At 39.1% G+C, this 22,463-nt stretch overlaps 1 non-coding gene across 1 annotated transcript; it reads left to right on the top strand.

Annotated features, from left to right (window-relative positions):
• Positions 1-1,922: 1,922 nt before the first annotated feature.
• LOC145071564 (small nucleolar RNA R71) lies at positions 1,923-2,029 on the top strand. Its single transcript, XR_013690571.1, has one exon. It is a non-coding gene; the product is annotated as a small nucleolar RNA R71 (small nucleolar RNA).
• The last annotated feature ends 20,434 nt before the right edge of the window (positions 2,030-22,463 follow it).

The following is a 22,463-nucleotide window of genomic DNA, read 5'->3' as shown; positions in this document are numbered from 1 at the left end:
TAAGCTCCGTTTTTTGGTTCTGACTGTTGGACTCGCCGAGTGCAGGTAGGGTACTCGGCGAGTTGGTGGCTGTATTCACGACTTCTGCCTTTTCTAGAGAGGAACTCGGTGAGTAGATCGGTCCTACTCGGCGAGTAAGACTGTCAGTGTTCTTCACCAATTCTTCATAGTCCGCTTCTTCCAGCAGTCTTTCAATTTCCATCAAGTATTTTTCTGGATCAAATTCTTCATCCTCAGTTGTGAACTTGATGGAATCTTCAGTTATGCATTCCTTCAATAATTCGTCTAACATATCGATTGAGAATGTCGTGTCGTCACTGTTCCTTGAATACTTCATAGCTTGGTCTACCCCAAATGTGACTGAATCTTCTCCTACCCGCAAGGTGAGCTTCGAGTCCCTCATGTCTACTATAGCGCTTGCCGTGTTGAGGAAGGGCCTTCCAAGGATGATTGGTACTTGTGGATCTGCCTCCATGTCTAGAATGATAAAATTAGCGGGAAAGACGAATTTGTCCACCTTGACTAGTATGTCTTCGCATCTGCCTCTTGGGAAGGTGACTGTCTTGTTTGCCAAGTGTATTGCCATGCGAATTGGCCTTGGTTCCGGGAGATCCAGCTTCTTAAAGAATGAATATGGCATTAGGTTCACACTTGCTCCAGAATCGGCTAAGGCATGAATGGTGGCCAAGTTGCCAAATTGGCAAGGTAAAGTCAAACTCCCCGGATCACCTTTCTTCTTTGGTAGCTTATTTAGCATAGCAGCTGAGCAGTTTTCATTGAGCACTACCTTCTTCACTTCTTCCATCTTCCTTCTATTAGTGAGAAGTTCCTTAAGGAACTTTGCATACTTGGGCATTTGCATGACGGCTTCAATGAAGGGTATGTTTATTTGAAGAGTTTTGATATGATCTAGAAACTTCTGATACTCCTCATCCTGCTTCTCCTTCTTAGCTCGGGCTGGGTATGGCATGGGAGGCTGGTAAAGTTTTTCAGGAATCTGTTCGGTGGGATTTTGTGATGTACTCGCCGAGTCCATACGTGGTACTCGACGAGTAGGGCTGTCAGATTGTATGTCTTGGTTCTCTGCTTGCTTTTCTGCCTCCTCCTTCTGTGATTTCTTGGATGACTCAGTTTGAATAGGTGCCAGGGGAGTGATTATCTTCCCACTTCTTTTTGTGACTATGTTTATTTGCGCGCCTCGTGGGTTATTTTCAGTTTTGCTAGGAAGTTCGCCCGGTGACCTTTGGTTGATTTGTTGAGCAAGTTGCGCAAGCTGTGTTTCTATATTGTGGATAGATGCTTGCTGGTTCCTAAGCATGGTTCTTGTTTCTTGAATTGCAGCATCATGGTCACCATGTCTTTTTTCTGAAGCAGCTACAAATTTGGTGAGCATTTCTTCCAAGCTTGGCTTCCTTTCTTGCACCGGCTCCTCCTTTTGGTAGAACCCTCTCCCTTTTTGCCTAAACCTTTCCTCCTTGGCTTTCTTGTACTCTTCATAAGGGAGCCAATCTTTCTTTTGTTTGCGCCAGTATTCATCATATTGGTCTCCACTTGAGTAACACACTTGCGCCTTCTTGTTGCCATTCCCATCTAAATCACAGTCCCTAGTGAGGTGAGGCCCATTGCAATTTTCACAACCCACCCGAATAGCATGGATTGTTTGATCCATGTTATCCATCCTCCTATCCATGGTTTTAAGCATAGCCATGACCGCAGATAAGTCTTTAGTAGCTGCATAAGCGGCTCCCCTAGTGACATCATGTCTAGGGTTGTGGTATTCTCTAGAGTGTTTAGAGAATTCTTCAATCAATTCTTTGATCATCGGGGGCGGCTTCTTCGTGAGCGGGCCTTGCGAGTCTAGTAACTGTCTGGTTGTGACATTGACTCCATCATAGAAGATGGATACTTCTTGCTGGCTGTTTAGGTCATGGTGTGGGCAGTTTCTTAGTAAGCTTTTGTACCTCTCCCATGCTTCATATAGCGACTCTCCAGCTTGCTGCTCAAAGTTAGCAATGGCCTTCTTCAACTTGGCTATCTTGGAAGGTGGGCAAAAGTGATCAATGAATTCTTCTTTCATCTTGGCCTAAGTGGTGACTGATCCGGGGGGAAGTGACTTGAGCCAGTCTTTTGCAGCTCCTTTGAATGTCACCGGAAGCATACGAAGTAGCTGAGTCTCGTGGGGCACATTTGGAACATTGAAGTAATCAGCTACATCATTGACTTCGTCCAAATGCTTGTAGGCATCTTCATGGTCTTTTCCATAAAAAGGTATTTCTTTAAGTAAGGCTAGGATATGACCCTTTAGCCCGAAGGTAGCAGTCGCGGGAATTGCGAGTTGCACAAGTCCCAGTCCGGTGTCGTCGCGCATCCTCTTCTTCCATTCTCCCATGGGGATTTCATCAATGTTAGCCATTTTGATAGCTAACTCTTCCTCGGAATCGGTTTTGTGCTCGTATGTAGGTTCCTCTTCTTCCTCGGTCTCGTACTCAATATCTTCCTTAGCCGGTTCGTCGATTACTAAAGAAGCGTTGGATGCTCCTGATTTGTTGCTCTTCTTTTTCCCAAAAACAGTCTTCAAATTGGACAAAGGTGATTTCTTTGGTGTACTTGAGCTCTCCACGTCCTTTCCTTTGTTCCTTTTCAATGTGGATTCGGGATCTTCAAACGGGGGTACCAGCGGGGTGTTTGATCCTGTGATCATGAAAGTCCTGAAATAAACAAGATAAAAACGTAAAAAGAACAAAAAAATGTACTAAAAAAAACGAAAATTAAACTGCTAAATACGCTTGTACTCGCCGAGTAGGTGCGACTGCACTCGGCGAGTATAAGTGAAATTTTGAAAAAATTAAAAACTTAATATTAAAACTAAAACAGATGCTAAAACCTAATTACTAACTACTAAATTGTAATAAATTAACTCTATGCAAGTAAACTCACACAAAGGATCGAAAAAATTAGGAATTAGATTAATTATTTAGAACCGTTCCCCGACAACGGCGCCAAAAACTTGATGTGTGTAAAATGCACTTGTTTTATCCCTACTTTTTATTAATAAATTTAGCACACAAAGGCAGTGAACCTGTCTTTTAGTGGTATAGTTTAGTAAGTAAGGTATCGTACTCAGGGAACGGAAAATTAAACTAATCACTAATTTTAACTAAAACAATTAATGAAAGTAAAAGGTTTTTCTTCTAGTTTTGCAAGACTAGAAACTTAAGCACACCTAATTAACTAATCAACTAAAGAAAACAACTAATTCACCAAATTTGATAAAGATGTTTCTATTTAGGTTCAACCAATTCACTCCTATGGTTATTTTGTATTTATGATAGATTAATTGTTATTGGCTACCAATTATAGTAGTTAGGTTCATGTTCATTACTCCTAACCCTTAGACAATCAATTAATTCAAGCAATGATCAAGTGTTTAAACTAATTAATTCCCTAGATTAACAATTTGGATTAAATAAGATTTGTAGTGGTTAATCAATTTAGTGGTTTAATTAACCTCTTGTTTGATGGTTTCTCAAACAAGCTCACACATCAATCTAACTATTGTATTATTAATCTTAGTTTCATAATCATTAGTCCTAAGCATATGATTTAGTATTCACATAGACATATGAGGTTAACAACTAAGAGATGTTCATGCAGCTTAATTGTCTTCCAATTAACAGAAAATAATTGTGATTAATGCATAAGGTTCTTTAACAAACTTAATTTAATAGATCACCAATAAACAATTAATCAAAAGCTAAGAATTAAACTATAGGAGTTCCTTGGTATTCCCCAAACAGAAACAAAAACGTATTTAGCTCATAGTTGCAGTAAAAACAAACATAAAAACAAGTTTAACTAGATTAGACATACTCAAATCCTAAAGCTAAGTGGAATGATTAACCTAGTTGCTTCAATTCTTCAAAAGGTTGAAGATTAGAATTCCCCAGCGTCTTCCAGGGTTCTCAATCGTATAAGGATCTTCAAAAATTGCCAGAAAGTAGTCCCATCGGATAAAGGCTCGGTTTTTATAGATATCTCAAAATAGGGTGTACTCGGCGAGTAGTAGACCCAACTCGCCGAGTAGACTCGTTGTTATCCGTCTTAAATCAGGAGTCGTGGCTATCTTCTGGAATATTCAGTTGGACTCGCCGAGTAGACTCGTGTAGTCGCCGAGTAGATGAGCTTTTGTCCCTCAATCTTCACTCTTTGGTCTTCAATTGCTTTCCCTTGTTCCCTTTCACTCCCAAGCATGTCTTTTGGACTGAAAACAAAATTTAAACAATATTAAGTACCTTTTCTCCATATTATTCACATAATTAGTTAAAAATGAATAAAAATGTATGCTAAATAACTAACTAATTATGCACATATTAGGGATGCTGAGGATCACAAACAAGGTGTGAATAACCATGCAAATTAGCTTGGTACACCCAATGTTACAACCACCTAATCAATGTGCCGGTTAGCCACACACGCTCCATTGATCTATGATTAACATTAAGCTACCATTTTCCATGCACTATCATTCCCAATTAGTGTACCGATTAACCACACATGCTCCACTAACAACTTAACAAGGTGCAAATTGCAATTTCGTAGGTTAGCACCATATTCACATTTTCCTAAGTAACTAAGATTGGGAATTTATAAGTGTTTGTTTACTTAGTATTTATTATTATGCTTTTAATGAAGGGAGAATTAGAGTCCTATCCTACCCATTCAGCTAATGACCCTCCACCAGTCAAGGAAGCGGTGGGTTAGAGTGGACACCCATTAAACTGTCATTTTATAGGCAGTAACATTATACCCCCCTTATAGACCGGCTTCATGAATGAGGTCTACTAACGGTAAGACTGACTTTACTCTTATACAAATATATAAATATTAAACCTATAATATTATAATAGTATAAGGGTTGAATTTTTAAACTTTTAAAATTCTAGGGTTTGGAATTAAAGTACTCAAAAATGAAACTTTACAAATTCCAAAACTTGAGGGCAAGTTTTGAGCAATTCAAAAACCTTTTGGAATCCATAACTTATGAGTTTAATATAGGTTTTAAGAAAAGACTTTTGACATTCCATAACTTGAGGACAAGTTATGGAGTTCATAAAACCATTTATGGGAAAAGACTCTTTGAGTTTCTATAACCTATGAGCTTAATGACTCTTTTAAAGAAAAAACTTTTCATTTTCCATAGCTTGAGGACAAGTTACGAAATTCATCAAAATCATTTAGATCAAAAAATTCCAACAAGAAAAACAAACAATTTGTCTATGATCTAAATTAAACTCATAAGAACAAGACAATTCATATCAAACAAATTTCATATAATTAGCCTAACCATATAAACTAACACAAAATATGAAACTTTGACAATTATCTTATAAATTGGATAAGCATGATTATTACCACATCAAAAACAAGTTTATAAGTTCTAAAACAGCTTAGGGTAATGATCCTAGTCCAATTCCAGCCAAAAACATCGAAAATATGCACTTAGAGGCTCCAACTCGTCGAGAGCAAGAACAAACTCGGCGAGTTGGATGAGTTTGTGCATGGACTCGGTGAGTCCATCAGTGGACTCGACGAGTCCATCAGTGGACTCTACGAGTCCAGTGTCCATAACAGCAGAAAATCGATTTTTACAGCATTTCCAAGCAATTAGCATCAAGTATGATTGAAAACAAGCATAGGCTCTAATACCACTGTTGGGTTTTGAGCATTCTAACACTTCTAAGGTGTACATGCAACCCTAAATACATTGGATGTATGTTTTCTCTATTATACATGCAAACTTAAACTTTCCAAGGTATTACTCTAACGAGCATACAAACGCTTAATACCTGGGTAATAAAACAAGTTGGATAACATACCTTTTCTTGTTGTTGGAAGCCTTGGAGCTTTAAGAGCTTAGTTCCCCAAGTGTTGCACCTTAAATGGTTCACACAACACCACCAACAATTGGAATAACTTAAGAGTAGATTATATACACTCAAAATTCGGCTACCCCTCATGTGCCCATCACTAGTCACTCCTTAGTTCCAATTTCATGAGCTATAAGGCTTCTTATATAGTGTGCACATTAGGGTTACACCATATAACTCATGACTTTCCATATTCCTCATGCTCCATGGGTTTTAACCTCCATGGAGTATCCATGGGTCACCATATGGGTTTAGCCCAACATGAGGAACTATGGATCATAAGCCCACTTTATAAGAATGAATGATTTACCAAATCAATTCCTATTTATTTAATTAGTCTCTTTTGATCACAAAATTAATTCCAAACTAGTTCTTGATCAATACTAATTAAATAATATGATTTCATATTAATATATTAGAACTTATAATATATTAATAAATCATGAATATCCTCATTAAACAAAAGTCTATCCAAATTGTTTTGATGTCATGCAACCCAAATGGACCATGCTACTCTCGGGTCAAGTACATACCAATAATAGTTATGGGCTTAGACACCTAATCCAACATAGTTTTGGTTATCATTTAGTAGAGGGATGCCCTAGGGAATGTATGTAGTCACGCATGATAGATCAATGACTCTTAATTTAGGCTTTCTTGTTTGTTCCTTGTTTGGCTGTGGCTCTAGAGTAGGATCATCTGTCCCAGTGTCTATCTCACCTCTAGGTACATATGGCCATGCATTCCTTGGAGAGTTGGTTATGTATCCTTGTGTATATGATGTTGTTGTGCTGTAGTGATCTAATATATATATATATATATATATATATATATATATATATATCCCTGTGTGTTAGGATGAAACAATAGTGGTATGCTGGTTAGAGTACCAGTAGGATGGTTATCGTCTACTGGAGTGACCTAGGGGTTGTAGGTAGTCACGTAGGATAGCCTGAGAACTCTTTATCTATGATTTCTTGTTGTTCCTTGTTTAGTTGTGGCTCTAAAGTATGATCATATGTTCGGGTGGCTATCTCACCTATGGTTACTTAGGACCATGCATTCGATGTAGATTAGGTGGTAGCGGAGCAGTATGCTGTGAGGGGTCTAGTAGGTAGCGGTTAGTTGTATGACTGATAATTGCTCGTATTCTATGCCTACTTGATCCTTGATTTCTTACATGTCAACATATGGTGGTGGGGATGACGTTGAGGCGGTCCTGCTGTGTAACATCTATGTCGAGGATTGGCTAGAGTTTACCATTTTGGGGAAATTTTATGTATGGACTCGGCGAGTAGGGAGTCCAACTTGTCGAGTAGGGTCGTGACATCTTGGACGCGGGCCGAAACTACCTAGGCGAGTCGGAAGGCTCGACTTGGCGAGTTAGATTTGTTTAGAGAAAACCCTAATTTTAGGGTTTGCCCCTTATATAAACGTTATTATCCGCCCTATTAGCCTCTATTAACACCATAGAAGAACGTTCACGGCCGTAGACCCTCTAGTTTGTGAAGTAAGAACAATTGGGAGCTTATCTGTGACATTTTGGGGAGGATTCCAAGTTTGAAGAGGAAGTATCAAGGGAGAACTATTAGATCAAGCATCTATTTTGTGTTAGGCATCTGTCTGAGGTATTAATCTACTACCTTAAGCCTTGATTTCTTTTTGGAAGTTATGGCCAACCTTGAAGAGATGGAATCAGGATTGGATCTGGACCTATCACAAGGATATGGTTTCAGATCTGAACCTTCTTAGGTCCCAAATATCATAAAGTCACATCTTTTTATAAGCTTATCCCCTCTCCATGAATGAAAACCTTGATTGAAGGTTAGTTTTGGTGTTATGGCCATGTGAGGCCATGCATGCACGTAAAGTTTGCAACTTTACGTGACATCTTCACTAGGAGATTGTGGATCTGAAGTTTGAGACCTTAAATCCCACTGAAAAGGACTGAATACGTGAGAACTTGTCGAGTCGTTCTGGTGACTCGGTGAGTCAAGAGGGTTTTCTCCTTCACGGCCAAGGGTTCACGGTCAAGGGTGTTCGGTTGGAAGTTTACGACAGTGAAAATCAAGGAACTCGACGAGTCTCTCGAGTGACTCGGTGAGTCGATGAGTTAAGCAGGGAACCCGACGAGTGGCTGATTGTACTTGATGAGTCAAGGTCAATATGGACTGTTAACCTTGACTTTGACCAGGGTTGAACCTAGGGGCATTTATGGGATTATGCTGAGTTATTTACTCATTGATTATAGGCAGTTTGGGAGGAGCAGCGTAGGATATATCTGGCTTCAGTTTGCCAATTTAGCCTTTGAGATGTGAGTTTTCTCACCATACCAATGGGTCCAAGGCACCAAGGCTGGCCCATTTTATGATAGTTGGTTACTTGCTATGTAGAGGTGTGATATGTATGTGTGCATGATATTTGGTAGAGATAGCCTTTGTGGCTAATGGTAAAGATAGCTTTTATGGATAATTATAGAGATAGCCTTATGGCTAATGGTAGACATAGCCTTATGGATGATGGTAGAGATAGCCTTATGGCTAACGGTAGAGATAGCCCTTGTGGCTAACGGTAGAGATAGCCCTTGTGGCTAATGGTAGAGATAGCTTCATAGCTAAATAATGTGTGATATGTGGTAGAGGTAGCTACTATAGCTAATCGATATGTGTTATGTGGTAGAGATAGCTTTTATAGCTAATATGAAATGTGGACTTTGTGTGGGGTATGCTCTGGGTGACTCACTAAGCTTTCAGCTTACCGTTTGTGGATTTGTTTCAGGTACATTGGAGCCCAAGGGCAAAGACAAGGCGTGATGATGCGGCGTGCACTTTATCTCTCTTTTCCGTTATGATTTGGAACACTCTGCTGTTTTAAAAATAATGTGTAATGATGGTGGATTTGAAAACAATTATTTAGATCTTCATGTTTTACGAATTATGATTGACTAATTAAAAACAAAAAATTTCTTTGGAAAATTTGGGTCGCTACAAGTTGGTATCAGAGCCTTGGTTTGAGGGATTTGGGCATACTCTCAGGTGTGTCAGCACTCAAACTAAGGATATGGTAAAGTTGTTTTAAAAAAAATGACACAAAGAGCTTTTGACAGAAAGGAAAAGATGAGAGTGCAACGCGTGTGATTAGCCGAGCCAAGTAAGTAGTTTCCCAGTGTGCTAGTCGTGTTATACTGATATTTGAGCTTTGATGATCGTATGCAACTTGCTATGTGTATGTTTTAAAATTGTATACGGTTAGGAGCTTATACCCTCAAAATGATTGATTTGGCCTTATTTCCTGTTCCTTGTGTGGTTGTGGTCCTAAGGTAGAATCTTGTATTCGAAAGTCTATTTGATCCTTTTCTGTGTACAATTTGCACGCATGAAAGCAACCTGTTATGATTGGTTTGATTGATATGAGTAGAGTAAATCTTAGGACAGGCTGAGATTGATGTGCGCGGTAGTTATGGGATATGGTTTGGTTGTGGGACGAATTGGAGTTATCAGGTAGAGCAGTGGGGATAGGTACAGGTGGGTGTGGAAGGTAGTATTGGGCTCGTACTACTGGAAGCACAGGACCTATACCCAAACCAATGTTAGATCTGACAACTTTAAGGAGGACCAGGGTGGGAAGATCCCTTGTATGGAAATTATGATCGTTATGATTTATTACATTATAGCTCAGCATGGTGATAACACGATTTGGAGTAGGGGGGTCAGGATCGGGGTCTAGATCTGGGGCAGGGTCAGGTGACACTACCGATGTGATGGATGAGAGGCTGAGCGAGCTTATCGCAGCTGAGGTTACCAGGGGCATCCTAGATGCTACCCCAGTCATTTTTGGGACGGCCAAGGAGGGCATGTTTGATATCATGGCATGTGGGGCGCCATATTTTTTCGGGGCCAGGGATCCCATTGTTAGCCGATGCTGGGTGGCGGATATCAAGAACGCCTAGCGCACGAGTTCTTGCCCGGATGCGACAAAGGTGGGATTTGCTTCTTGTATGCTGAGAGGAAGGGCCCGGGATTGGTGGGGCAAGGTTACGATTAAGATGAGAGCAGTCGGTGTGGCTGAGATGACCTGGGCCGAGTTTGTTCGGCGGTTCGACTTGGAGTTTGCACCAGCTATTGAGGTCCAACGACTTGTGAGGGAGTTTCATGACCTTCAACAAACTACCGAGACTGTGGCGGAGATCACCGCCAAGTTTCAGGAACGATCTTTGTTGATTCCGCAGTATGCTACCGATGAGGATATGCGGAGGACGAGATATCATTCCATGCTGAGGGATGATATCCGGGAGTTTGTGAGCCTTACAGGGGTGCAAAACCCTTAATGAGATGGTATAGAAGGCCCGAGAACGGGAAATGGAGTTGGACTTCCACACTAAGCGGAAGACGGAGCAGGCACAGACAGCGGTGGGTCAGGCTAAGAAGCCTAAGACCTAAGACACTTCTAGCAAGGGCCAACAGGGTCGGGGCCGGTGTGCAAAATGTAGTAGGGTGCACAATGGAGCGTATCGTATCTCTGGTACAGGATTTTATGCATGCGGCCAGCAAGGCCACTTGAGCAGGGATTGCCCTGCGAAGAACTTGATTTGTTTTCACTGTTACCAGATCGGCCATAAGCGGGTCAACTGCCCGAGGTTATAGGAAGGGGGAGTAGTGGTGGCGGCGCCTACGTCTTCCACGTTGAGGATTACCAATGGCCGCCATACCAATGCGGATGCTCCAACAGTGAAGAGCCGTGGATTTCAGCTGACTACCGAGGAGGCACGGGCAGCGCCAAACGTTGTGGCTGGTACGTATTTATTCTTCTCTGATTTATGTATTTGTTTGGCTTATGTGTATTATATACTTGTATAGGGACCTTTTTGGTCAATGGTATGTCTGCTCATGTCTTGTTTGATTCGGGTGCTACCCGAACCCGATTGTTCGTATCTCTTGCGCTTAGCAAGAAGTTCCGGGACGCGCAAGGAACTTTGGATTCCCCGCTCGAGGTGGAGATTGCAGATGACCGCACCGTTAGTGCTGCGAGGGTGTATCGGGACAATGTCTTGAATGTGCTTGGTGAGAGATTTCGTGTCGACCTAGTCCCGATACCATTGCGAGGGGTGAAAGTGATTATCAGAATGGATTGGTTGGGGGCCAACGGGGCCATGTTCGACTGTAAACATCAGTTGGTGAGGGTTCGAACCCCAAGTGGAGGAGAACTAATGATACATGGAGATAGGGTATCGTAGGGTCCGACCCTCTGTTCGGCTGTGAGAGCTAGGAGGTTTCTACAGCAAGGATGTATGGGATTTTTGGCTTATATCTCAGATACGAGGGTTGAGACCCCAACGGATGTAGGCAGTGTGCTGGTTGTTTAGGACTTTCGGGATGTTTTCCCCCGAAGAGTTACCAGGAGTGCCTCCGGAGAGGCAGGTGGAGTTTCGCATCGATTTGGTGCCAGTTTCCACTCCGATAGCAAAGGCACCATATCGGATGGCACCACCCGAGATGCAGGAGTTATCTACACAGCTTCTGGTGCTGTTAGACCGAGGGTTCATTCGTCCGAGCAGTTCCCCGTTGGGAGCACCGATCCTTTTCGTGAAAAAGAAGGATGGATCCCACAGGATGTGTATCGATTATAGGGAACTAAACAAGCTAACGGTGAAGAAACTTTATCTGTTGCCGAGGATCGATGACTTGTTCGATCAACTGCAGGGTGCGTCTTGGTTTTCCAAGATTGATCTTCGGTCAGGGTATCATGAGATGAGGATTAGAGGCGAGGACACATCGAAGACGGCTTTTAGGACTCAGTATGGGCACTATGAGTTTGTGGTGATACCGTTTGGGTTGACCAATGCCCCAGAAACATTCATGGATCTCATGAACAAGGTGTGCAGACCGATGCTGGATCGGCCAGTGATCGTTTTTATTGATGATATCCTGATCTATTTTAAGACCAAGGAACAGCACGAGCAGCACTTAAGGGAGGTGTTGGTGACCCTAAGGGCAGAAAAGTTGTACGCCAAGTTCTCCAAGTGTGATTTCTGGCTGCGAGAGATACAATTTTCGGGGCATATCATCAATCAGGATGGTATTTTTGTTGATCCAGCCAAGGTTGAGGCTGTGATGCGGTGGGAAGTACCGAACAATGCATCAGAGATTCGTAGCTTCTTGGTTTTAGCAGGTTATTACCGAAGATTTATCCAGGATTTCTCCAAGATTGCAGTGCCATTGTCCCATCTGACCAAGAAGAATGTGACGTTTCGGTGGGGTATGGATCAACAGTTGGCCTTCAAGACCTTGAGGCGGAGATTGTGTGAGGCTCCGATTCTTGTACTACTGGAGGGATTAGATGATCTGGTGGTGTACTGTGACGCATAGATTTCAGGGTTAGGTGTGGTACTAATGCAGAAGGGGCACATGATAGCATACGCCTCGCGACATTTGAAGCCGCATGAGGCGAATTACCCCACTCACGATCTGGAATTGGGGCAGTGGTGTTTGCACTCAAGATTTGGAGGCATTACTTGTATGGAGTGCGGTGTACCATTTACACCAACCACAAGAGTCTGAAGTATTTAATGGACCAACAGAACCTCAACATGCGATAGAGAAGGTGGTTGGACGTGCTAAACGACTATGATTGCGAGATTCTATACCACCCAGGGAAGGCCAACGTAGTGGCCGACACTTTGAGCCGTAAGACGGAAGGTTCTTCGATTGGGAATGTGTGTTTGAGGATGACAGTGATCTCTCCATTGTTGGAGATGATCAAGGAGGCAAAGGTTGAGGGAGTGAAGAAAGAGAATTGGAAGGTAGAGAGGATCCGAGGATAGTATCCTTTGTTTATTAAGGATAGCCGAGGTCTTTTAACGCAGTGTGGTCAGGTGTGGGTACCAGCGACTAGGGGAGTGAGACATAAGATATTGGAGGAAGCGCATAAGTCCAGGTTCTCTATACATCCAGGAGCTACGAAAATGTATAGGGACTTGAGGCTGAGTTATTGGTGGCCCTGCATGAAGCGGGAAATTGCTTGGTTTGTAGACCGGTGCTTGACCTGCAGGAAGGTCAAGTCCGAGCATCAGCGGCCTCATGGTAAGGTCTATTCGCTACCCATTCCCATGTGGAAGTGGGAGGAGATCACGATGGACTTCATAACGAAGCTGCCAAGGACGCCGATAGGTGTGGATGTCATATGAGTGATTGTGGATAGGCTGAAGAAGAGTGCCCATTTCATTCCGATTTCTAAAAGTATATCCGTAGAGACGTTGGCAGATATTTATGTGCATGAGGTGGTGGCTAGTCACGGGGTGCCTGTGTCGGTAGTTTCTGAACGTGATGTTCGGTTTACATCTAGGTTTTGGAAGAAATTCCACGAGGAGATGGGCACTCAGCTACACTTCACCACGGCGTATCACCCCCAGACCGACGGTCAGAGCGAGAGGACGATTCATGCACTGGAGGATATTCTACGAGCATGTGTGCTGGATTTTGGAGGGAGTTGGAATACGTATCTTCCACTGGCAGTGTTTTCGTACAAAAACAGTTATCATGCCAGTATTGAGTGAGCCCCATTCGAAATGTTATATGGTCGAAGGTGCAGGGCCCCGGTTTGTTGGGATAAGGTTGGACACCGGGTCATGGGGAGCACTGAGGTAGTGCTCAAGACTACCGGACTGATTCAGCAAGTGCGCGGCCGACTGCGAATTGCGTAGATTCGTCATAAAAGTTATGCCGACCGACGGCGTTCAGACCTGGAATTTCAGGTGGGGGATTTTGTACTATTGAAGGTGTCACCCTGGAAGGGGATCATCAGGTTTCGAAAGAGGGGCAAGCTAGGGCCCCGATATATAAGACCGTTTCGGATTGTAGACCGGGTAGGTAAGGTATCCTACCGCTTGAATTTGCCAGCAGAGCTTAGTCAGATTCACAACACATTCCATGTGTCGCAGCTTCGAAAGTGTGTCACTGACGAGGCTGCGGTTGTCTCGTTGGATGACATTCAAGTGGATGAGACGGTAAATTACATTGAGAATCCTGTTGCGATTTTGGATAGGAAGACCAAGGTCCTTCAGAACAAGGAAGTAAGGTTGGTAAAGGTGCAATGGCAGCATCGAATGGGTTCCGAATAGACTTGGGATTCGGAGGAGGAAATGTCAGGTCACTATCCGGAATTGTTCGTTTCAGCAGACTTCGAGGACGAAGTCTAGTTCAAGTGGGGAATACTTGTAATATCTATGTCGAGGATTGGCTGGAGTTTACCATTTAGAGGAAATTTTATGCATGGACTTGGCAAGTTGGGAGTCCAACTCGTCGAGTAGGGTCGTGACATCTTGGATGCGGGTAGGAACTGACTCGGCGAGTCGGAAGGCCCGACTCGACGAGTCAGAGCTGTTTAGAGAAAACCCTAATTTTGGGGTTTGCCCCCTATATAAACGTCATTATCTGCCCCAGTAGCCTCCCTTAACACCATAGAAGAATGTTCACGGCCGCAAACCCTTTAGTGTGTGAAGTAAGAACAGTTGGGAGCTTATCTTTAACATTTTGGGGAGGATTCCAAGTTTTAAGAGGAAGTATCTAGGGAGAAGTATTAGATCAAGCATCTATTTTGTGTTAGGCATCTTTCTGAGGTATTAATCTACTACCTAAAGCCTTGATTTCTTTTTGGAAGTTATGGCCAACCTTGAAGAGATGGAATCAGGCTTGGATCTGGACCTATCACAAGGATATGGTTTCAGATCTAAACCTTCTTAGGTCCCAAATATCATAAAGTCACATCTTTTTATAAGCTTATCCCCTCTCTATGAATGAAAACCTTGATTGAAGGTTAGTTTTGGTGTTATGGCCATGTGAGGCCATGCATGCAGGTAAAGTTTGCAACTTTACGTGACATCTTCACTAGGAGATTATGGATCTGAAGTTTGAGACCTTAAATCCCACTGGAAAGGACCGAATACGTGAGAACTTATCGAGTCGTTCTGGTGACTCGGTGAGTCAAGAGGGTTTTCTCCTTCACGGCCAAGGGTTCACGGTCTAGGGTTCACGGCCAAGGGTTCATAGTCAAGGGTGTTCGGTTGGAAGTTTACGACAGTGAACATCAAGGAACTCGACGAGTCTCTCGAGTGACTCGGCGAGTCGATGAGTTAAGCAGGGAACCCGACGAGTAGCTGATTGTACTCGATGAGTCAAGGTCAATATGGATTGTTAACCTTGACTTTGACCAGGGTTGACCCTAGGGGCATTTATGGGATTATGCTGAGTTATTTACTCATTGATTATAGGCAGTTTGGGAGGAGCAGCGTGGGATATATCTGGCTTCAGTTTGCCAGTTCAGCCTTTGAGATGTGAGTTTTCTCACCATACCAATGGGTCTAAGGCACCAAGGCTGGCCCATTTTATGATAGTTGGTTTACTTGCTATGTAGAGGTGTGATATGTATGTGTGCATGATATTTGGTAGAGATAGCCTTTGTGGCTAATGGTAACGATAGCTTTATGGCTAATTGTAGAGATAGCCTTATGGATAATGGTAGACATAGCCTTATGGATGATGGTAGAGATCGCCTTATGGCTAACGGTAGAGATAGCCCTTCTGGCTAACGGTAGAGATAGCCCTTGTGGCTAACGGTAGAGATAGCTTCATAGCTAAATAATGTGTGATATGTGGTAGAGGTAGCTACTATAGCTAATCGATATGTGTTATGTGGTAGAGATAGCTTTTATAGCTAATATGACATGTGGACTTTGTGTGTGGTATGCTCTGGGTGACTCACTAAGCTTTTAGCTTACCGTTTGTGGATTTGTTTCAGGTACATCGGAGCCCAAGGGCAAAGGCAAGGCGTGATGATGCGGCGTGCACTCTATCTCTCTTTTCCGTTATGATTTGGAGACACTCCGATGTTTTAAAAATAATGTGTAATGATGGTGGATTTGAAAACAATTATTTAGATCTTCATGTTTTACGAATTATGATTGACTAATTAAAAACAAAAAAATTCTTTGGAAAATTTGGGTCGTTACATGTTATGTGTTGTAGCCCATGATACCAGGTGCGGGTCAGTTGTAAGTCGTAGGCACGGAGATTTGGGAAGAGCGGTTGGGTTAAGGCGACATGCTAACATACCTAGGGTAATCCAATCTAATGATTGTGGAACCAGTATGTATGTTTGTATATGTTCTGTTTGTCTGCGGTATTTTAGGGGAAAGTCATTAAGCTTCGTGCTTCCCTAGTTGTTATTTTTCAAGAAGCATTGGTTAAATGCGAAGGCGTGACTGTACACATTCATCAATAATAATGAAGATTTTGTGTTTATTATATTACTCTGATTTTCAACAAATGTAAATTGGAGCAAATGGTTTTCTTAACATGGATTTCGTAATGGTGAAGTTTTACCTTAATAAAAACGGAAATTTTTTGTTATGAAAACGAGACATTACAATATTCCTATTGTCTTACTAATTACTATAGTCACCTACATTTTATTGATATAAATTATTATCTTATTGTAATGTTACTATATTTTATGTGTTTATTGAATGTGTAACCTTACTGCAATCTTAATGATATGTATTTCTTTTGTCATAGTAAAATTGTAGTATGATGAAATTCATTATCTTTTCTGTTCAAAAAAATCATGGTTTTATTATTAGTGAGCTAAAAATATAAAGACTTTTCTGATAATTACAGGATAAAAAATACAAAATTACTATCTAAAACTCCAACTGTATAAATGATTTTCGATTTCTTATCATTTTATGTAAACAATGACCGGTATTTTGTTCTTTTCTATTAAAAAATAAAACAATACTTTAATCATTAATAAACTTAAAATATAAAGACTTTTATAAAACAATTCTTAGAAGGAAAATAAAATACATTCACAATATTTATCGTGAAAGTAAATATATATTAGTAATCCCACAATTTGTCAATAAGCTAAACAAATTTAGCTCATAAACAAGTCAAATGGTTCAAATATCAAATATGTAAAATCTTACCTAATGCTAATTTTGATGATCATTGTAAATTGTTTTATTTTAAAAAACTTGAATTATTAATTTTAAAAATATAGTTTTCAATTTTGCATAAATCATATTTTATATATTCGCTATTTAATATATATATATATATATATATATATATATATATATATATATATATATATATATATAGAGAGAGAGAGAGAGAGAGAGAGAGGTAAATGTTCATATAAGAACCAAAAAAGGTTAAGAACCTCTAATTTTAGATTTTTATAAAGGGTTTACGGTTCAGGGTTTAGGGTGTTTATAAAGGGTTTAGGGTTTAGGGTTACCCTAAACCCTTTATAAACATCTAAAGTTAGAGGTTCTTACGATTTTTAACATTTTTTGGTTCTCATTTGAACAACTCCATACATATATATATATATATATATATATATATATATATATATATATATATATATATATATATATATATATATATATATATATATATATATATATGGACAAAAAAACTTCATTTGGTTGACATAATCCGACTTATGTTGGCACAAACACATAAATGATTAGTTTTTTTCTTGCCAAAAGGTGGCAATTAGATAAATAATTATCAAATCAACATACTTTGATTTTTATTTACCAAAAATATGGTGAAAATACCATGGATTATTTTTTTTTAGTTTTGCTTATAAAAAGTAAAATTAAGGGGGCCCACCAATCCATACCTTTCTTCTTCATTTTCTCACCCCTAATCTTTGCCGGATTTTTAAAAAAAAAATGAGTTGATTCGTATATAATAATTTTTTTTTCATACACAACAATTAGTGCTTTAAAATGTTGTATTGTATAACTATATAATGCATGAATTTTTGTGTATGACAAAAAATTGTTGTGTACGAATCATTTCTCTTTAAAAAAAACAAACTCAATATTGATTTTTAGATTTGTGGATTTTGTTAGAAATTTAGGGTAATAAAAGGTTTAGAAATTCTGAAAATCGTATATACACTTTCACATTAAAGTATTTACGTAAAGAGAACTACATCAATATCCATGTTCTTTCTTTTAACAGAACGAGCAAATAAACAATCTTGTTCATATAATCATATTAAGTTTGTTTACAAACCTAATGATAGGAAAACGAGGCTTTTCATCTTCAAGCAACTGCCGAATCCATTTGTTGAGCTCGATAATGACAAGGAGGCAGGACAGTGTGCATCGAATAACTTTTGCTTTAATTAGATTTGTTTCCTTAAACATGATTTTTATAGATATTTTGGTGATACTTAAACAATCAAATCAAGTATCATTAAATATGATTTATATAAATATATTTTCGAGATATTTAAACTTGCAAATCAAATATAATTGCAATAGATATTTTAAAGAAAATTTGAACTCGAGTTCCTAACTATCACTTCGATTTTGTTGAGGGAAGCTCAATCCCTATCAAGTTCAAGTTCACACTTTTATAGTTAGAGTAAATTACACGAATGGTCCATATGGTTTTGGGTAATTTGTGTGCTTGGTCCTTAACTTATTTTTTTAACTCGGAAGATCCCTATGGTTTGTTTTTGTTACGCGTTTGGTCCTTACTGTTTATTTTTGTTACGCGTTTTGTCTTTGTCTTATCTAAAAAAGACTATTATTTAAAGAGGAAAAATGATGGGGTAGGTGAGGTAAGGTGAGGGGGTGGGATTAGGGGTGTGTTTATTTAGATAAATTAATAAAATCAAGGGCATAATAGTCTTTTTAGGTAAGATAGGGACCAACCGCGTAACAAAAACAAACAGTAGGGACCTTCCGAGTTAAAAAAATAAGTTATGGACCAAACGCGCAAATTACCCTAAACCATAGGGACCATTCGTGTAATTTACTCTTATAGTTAATCCTTGTAACGGTAACTATTGGGTAATGGGTTCAGGGTGATAAGTGGACGGTTGAGATAAGTACGGTGAGGATGTAATAGGGACCACCGTGATCAGAAATTATATCGCATGGTCTTCTGGGATTTTTCACATGGGGTTGTGACCATTTATGGACCCCGGCAATATCGTACGTAGGTCTAATCTTAAGTGATACGATTTTAGGTGGTATCTACACGTGTCAATATTAAAATAACTTCATAAAAATTATTATTTTTTATTTTAAGTTTAAATAGATTAATTTTATAAGTGTCATTATATGTATCCTTATTAGGATATGGGAAATGGTTCCCTACCATATATTGGTATAGCTGAGGTAACTTGATGCACACTTTTTTTATGAAACATCAAACCTACAGTTCATAATTCGATTTATGTTTATTACGGGACTTGAACCCTCAACCTTAAAGATGGATGACAACACTAGATAACATTGGGTTAGGAGCCCTTTCGCGAATCAACTAATCATCCGCTATAAAAATGAGGTTATGACTATATCCTGAAGTCACTGCAGATGAACCTTCATTCCTCCTAGATCCCCAGATTGATTGTCCCTATCTAACAACTACATGGTAGGGGTCTAGCTAGGGAACGCAATTGCTAGAGCACGAGGCCACAAAAACTAAATAGTCTCAGGATTTAAATATGGATAAATAGGTTATCCACAATTGATTCTATCTATCACCCCGCAATAGCGAAAGTTCTATCACCTTGATAATACATGATTGTCACTTCACATGATCTAATTAAAGAAACACCTACCATTTCATGACCTCAAAACAATTTCTAAGTTACTACTAATAATTTCTACGTAACTACTTAATTATTTGATGCAAATACTCTTAAATAAAAATAAAACTATTTCCTTATTAAAAAAATAATACAAGATATAAATAAGATAAGAAATGAACAATTGCATCAAAATATAGAAAAGTTGTTATTTGTCGTTATATTTGTTGTTGGCGTTTTAACTACTGTGTACATGTTAAGTGTGTAGTTAGAGCCTAAATAGATAATAAAAAGGTATAAAGATATTGTTTGGTTGAACTAAGAGGTAGTACAAGAAAGCATGATCGAATTCACAAGGACACGTCCCAAAAATCAATGTTTTTTTTTACATAAGGCACGTCAGTCTAACATGAAATTAAATGGGGGAATTTGATGATTAAACTTAATATTAAACGTAACATTATAATAGAAAAAAAAATGCAACGAAATACCTTAAAGAATTAAAATAATTAAAAGCAATTTTAGTTCCACGACGACTATCTTAATCATGCAAATAACCTACAACTTGATTCTTTGAATTGTGTTATCCCTAAACTTGTACTGAAAATCATTAACAAGTTCTAACAATATTCTTTTACTGATTTGTTTAATCAAAATATGTTTTTTGAATTAAACCTTACTTTTTACCCAAATGATGTACTACAAAACCTTTTAGTCCAAGTAAATCGATTAATCTTTCCAACTGATTTTTACATTTTAAATATATGGGAGATGGCGACTCATCAAATTATAGTTCTATTATTTTAAGGCAACATTTCTTAAAAACTAACTAAAATTGATGTTTTTAATATTACCATTTCCATGGAATTTGATGGTGAAATTATAAACTTCAATATTTATGATGCTATATGATATCCTAGTGACATTTCAACTCTTAATTTTATTGAACATTTGACTGATGACTAACCGTCATCCGCAAGCTTTAGTACTCCACAAAATATTAGTGTAAATATTAGTGTTAAGGCAGCCAAGGAGTTATTAGAAAATTTTATTGTTACCAAGGAAGTGCATGAAATCATAGCTCACATCACTACAAGAAGAAAAGGAATTAACGGCGACAAAAGTCACCGCTAAAGCCTTGAAAAGTCGTCGGTAAAGGTAATAGCGGCCACACGTCGCCAGTAAAGATATTTTTCACCCCTAATGCTCTTGTCGCCGGCAATACCCGACATTGCCAGTAATACCCCTTGTCGCCGGTAATAATGTCGTTCGTAATAACATTTTTCATTTTTTTTAAATCAACGATTTTGGGTGCAGAAAAACAGATATATAACGACATTAAATGCAGAAAAAAATTACATAATAACATCCGATTAGATACCAAATAGTGTTATAACTAATTTCATACGAAAATAAACAACCAAAGTTTTATAATTCTAACAAGTAGCAAAGTGTCATGACAAATTTAACATACAAAACACAAATTAATTATCCAACGAACTATCATCTTCGTTACATATTATACACACATAGATACACCAAATACATATATTTTCACATACATACACCAAAGCATTATCAGCGACGTTATTAGCGACGACACCGGCTTTTAGCAATGACCCAAGCTTAAGTCGCCACTAAAATCCAGTGTCGCCGCTAATAACTTCGTTGGTAATGATCTTGATTCTTGTAGTGCATGGACCAGAAGAAGAAAAATCAAGTATGATATTCAGATTTTAAAGTTACCAGATTGTAACTACAAAATTTTTCCCTCTGTAGTGCAAGCACCCAAATTGGAGATGAAAACCTTGCCGAGATATCTGAAGTATGTGTATCTTGGAGAAGAAGAAACATTGTTGGTCATCATATCAAACAAGTTTTCAGAAAAAGAAGAAACTGAGTTGATCGTGATTCTGAAGCAGTAAAATGCGATTGGGTGGACCATAGCTGACATAAAAGGGCTCAGTTCATTGCTTTGTATGCATAAAATTCTGATTCAAGAAGATTTCAAGCCTTCCCGAGAGGCCCAACATAAACTAAATTCGCTAATGATGGAAGTGGTAAAAAGGATCTAATGAAGCTCTTAGATACTAGAATAATATATGCCATATCTGATAGCAAATGGGTCGGTCCATTTCAAGTCGTACCAAAAAAAGTCATGGTTATGGTAGTTGAAAATAACGAAAGACAGTTGTCCCAACCCGAATTCAGAGTGGATGGCAGATTTTTATCAACTACAGAAAATTAAACACAACCACCCTAAAAATCACTTTCCGCTTCCATTCATTGATCGGATGATGGAAAGACTGGCTAGAAAATCACATTACTTTGGTTTGGAGAAGTTTTCAGGATTCATCAAATTCCAGTTGCACCAGAAGATCAGAAGAAAACGACGTTTAACTGCCCATTCAGAACGTTCGCCTACTGACGTATGCCCTTTGGACTCTGCAACACAACAGTCACCTTTCAAATTTGTATGGTAAGTATCTTTTTTGAATATGTGAAAAATATCATAGATGTTTTTATGGACGATTTTACTGTCTATGGAGACTCCTTTGATATTTTTCTAAAAAAACGTCATAAAAATTCTTCAAAGATGCATTAAAACAATTTTGGTCGTACATTTTGAAAAATATCACCTTATGATTGACCAATATTAATGATTAATATTAGGCCATGTTGTTTCAAAAAAAATTAGAAGTCAAAAAAAGCTAAAATAGATGCTATAAAAAACAACTAATACAGATCTATTAATCGTTTTTTCGGTGAGTCTCTTCCTTACGCAAGAAACACAATTACTTCAACTTCCCCAAGCTTAATCTACCAAAATGAGAAATAGATCTGAAAAGAAATTTTGAACTACAAGCTAGGTTTTGTGGTGGGAAGATGATTTTACCATGGGAATGGAGTTTAAGCACC

This window comes from Lactuca serriola, chromosome 8 (assembly GCF_051521515.1).
Source record: "Lactuca serriola cultivar US96UC23 chromosome 8, Lser_US96UC23_V15, whole genome shotgun sequence".
In the NCBI taxonomy this organism is placed as follows: Eukaryota; Viridiplantae; Streptophyta; class Magnoliopsida; order Asterales; family Asteraceae; genus Lactuca; species Lactuca serriola.
This window is presented reverse-complemented; position numbering and strand designations above follow the sequence as displayed.